At 36.3% G+C, this 2,821-nt stretch overlaps 1 pseudogene; it reads right to left on the bottom strand.

Moving 5' to 3' along the window:
* Positions 1-322: 322 nt before the first annotated feature.
* On the bottom strand, positions 323-1,237 carry LOC119815235 (annotated as a pseudogene).
* Positions 1,238-2,821: the final 1,584 nt, after the last annotated feature.

Below are 2,821 nucleotides of genomic sequence, written 5' to 3'. Positions count from 1 at the left end.
TGAGACAGTAGTCTTATATACAGAAGCACTCATTGTGATTATTCATTTATTTACACAAACAAATTTGGCTGTCATTTTTAACACTATAGGTTGTTTAAAAAGCCTAAAAACACATTTATTTATCCATACTGCATTTGTAAAATATTAAAATATTCTAATTTCTCAAAGCAAAAGGAGCAAGGCACTAAAGGTCTATAGGAATGAATGTGTGTTGCAAGGTAGTTGACATGTGCTGATTACAAGGTTATGGAACATGTGCCTTAGTGAAACCTTACATTATACAATTATACATATGGTTTTAGAGTTCTCATACCAGATTTACTCAGCAAAAGCTGTCATAACCAAGCTTTTTGAATAATCTTTGGATTGACAACTTTATATCTTTTTTTCCTAAGTGTATAGATTACAGGATTCAGGGCAGGTGTGATTTATTGCAAAGTCAGCAATAAACAGGTATTTGTCAATTGATGATGTGGGGAAAGGCCGCAAATAGAGAAATATGCATGGAGTGAAGTAAAGAACCACCACAATGATGTGTGCTGACAGAGTGACAAGCGCCTTGGACAAGTCCCCTTAGGAACTTTTCCAGACTGTGATCAAAATGAACACATAGAAGAGCAGAAGCAAGAAGAAGGTACCCGTGTTCATGAAGCCACTGTTGGCAACAACAACAAACTCAAACTTGTCTCTATCAGTGCATGCAAGTTTTATGATCTGAGGGAAGTCACAGTAAAAGCTGTCTACTTTGTTAGGACCACAAAAGGTAGGTTTATAACAAAAGAGAACTGGACCAGGGCATGGACCACACCAGTGACCCAGCCAGCAATTACAAATGAAATGCATATTTTAGGGCTCATGATGCTCAAGTAGCGCAGAGGCTTACAGATGGCTGTGTACCTGTCAAATGCCATGGCTATGAGCAGCACCATCTCCACTCCTCCAATAATGTGGATAAAACACATCTGAGCCATACAACTGTGGAAAGAAATTACTCTGTGTTCTTTCAGAAGATCTGAGATCATCTTTGGAACGGTGGTTGAGGAAACCCACACATCATTCAAAGACAGGTTAGCCAACAGGAAGTACATAGGTGATTGTAAATGAGAGTCAGCAATTACCAAAATGACAATGAAGAGATTTCCCATAATGATTCCTAAGTAGAGTGTAGAGAATGCCAAGAACCAGAGAGTCCTAGAAGCACAAACTCAGAAACCATGGAGTCGTTTAGTTGATCCATCGGTGTGGGCAGTTTCAAATCACTTGATGCTAGAAATGATGAAAATTTGTAGCTTAGCTACTAGGGATATGTCGAACTTATGAAACTCCTTGGTTATCTAAATATCAAAACCAAGAGAAAAAACTCTGAGTTGGATAGCAAAATAATAAGCAACTGAAAAATAATAAAGCTTTCATGATAGTGCTCCTAAGGAAACACAAGCATAAATATGGTAAAGGGAGGCAAATGGGGTTTCTCCTATTTATTCTACAACCAGACATTCTGTTAAAGTATGTTTGCTATGCAGCATTTCTAAATATGTTCTTTGAACTCTTTTCTAAATGTTTTCAGTGTCTATTCACTTCAGATGACAGAAAAATATCCATAGAATGTGTTCTTGTACTATTTTGTAAAGTATTCTTTCATGGATTGTTTTACTGGTGAAATGGAGGTTTAGGCACAAAGCTATTTTTATACACATTTCATTTGTACATTTCAGTCTTTCTACTCTTTCATTTTCTCACTCCCAAATCTCTATTAGTTACTCTTCTACAGTCTTACTTTTTGTTTAACATGTTCCACCAATGATGAGAAGTTGGACATGTTTTCTCTCTCTGACAGTTCCTTTAAAACAGTTCCTTGCACTTTTTCCATCATGTTGCAAATGACACAATTCCTTTCTGTATGACTAATATTTATTTAAATGTAAGTTATTTCTATGTATAAGCTATTGTAAATAATAAAGTCATAAATATGAAAACTCATGTATCTATTCGCTATGCTCAATTTGTTTGCTTAAGATACAACCCAAGGTAAAATTGTAGATGAATATGGCAGCCCTATATTATCATTTTGAGAAATGTCTATGATTCAATACAACTGCTACATGAACATTCTTATCACAAGTGCATAAAACTGAACTTTTACCCTATTCTTGATTAACAATGGATACTTTTTGATTTGATAGTAGATAATACTGTGATTGTATTGTAGTTTTCATTTGTGTTACACTCATGGCTTATGGTATTAACAAAGAATTTTAAATATTTATTCTTTGCTTTTATGCATATGACTATTTTGTCTGCATATCTATATCACCCCATGTATGTGCAATTCCCATTGAAGTTAGAAGAGGGCATTTGATCCTCTGGTACCTGAGTCATTCCAGTCTACGAGTTACTTTGTGGGTGATGGGAATTTAATGTTGGTACCCTGTAAAAGCAGCAGGTGGTCTTTTCTATTGAACCATCTCAAAATCCCCAATAGTGAATATTTTTCTATATATCATTTGGGCATCTGTATTTATTTTCTTCTGAAGTGAAATTCACTCTCATTGCACCATGACTTTCATATTGAATTATTTTTTCAGGGGAGAATTTACCATTTTGACTTTCTTTTTTTTTCCCTCATTTTTTTATTAAAGATTTCCATCTCCTTTCCTCCTCCTCCCCCTTCCCTCCCCTCCCTTCCACCCATACCCCCTCTCCACCCCTCTCCAAGACAAAGAGCCATCAAGGTTCCCTTCACTATGTTAAGTCCAAGGTCCTCCCAGCTCCCCCTAAGTCCAGGAAGGTGAGCAACCAAACTGACAAGGCTCACAGTGAG

Source organism: Arvicola amphibius, chromosome 5 (assembly GCF_903992535.2).
Source record: "Arvicola amphibius chromosome 5, mArvAmp1.2, whole genome shotgun sequence".
NCBI classification, from domain to species: Eukaryota; Metazoa; Chordata; class Mammalia; order Rodentia; family Cricetidae; genus Arvicola; species Arvicola amphibius.
Note: the sequence above shows the minus strand (reverse complement) of the source record. Positions and strands in the feature narration are given on the sequence as shown.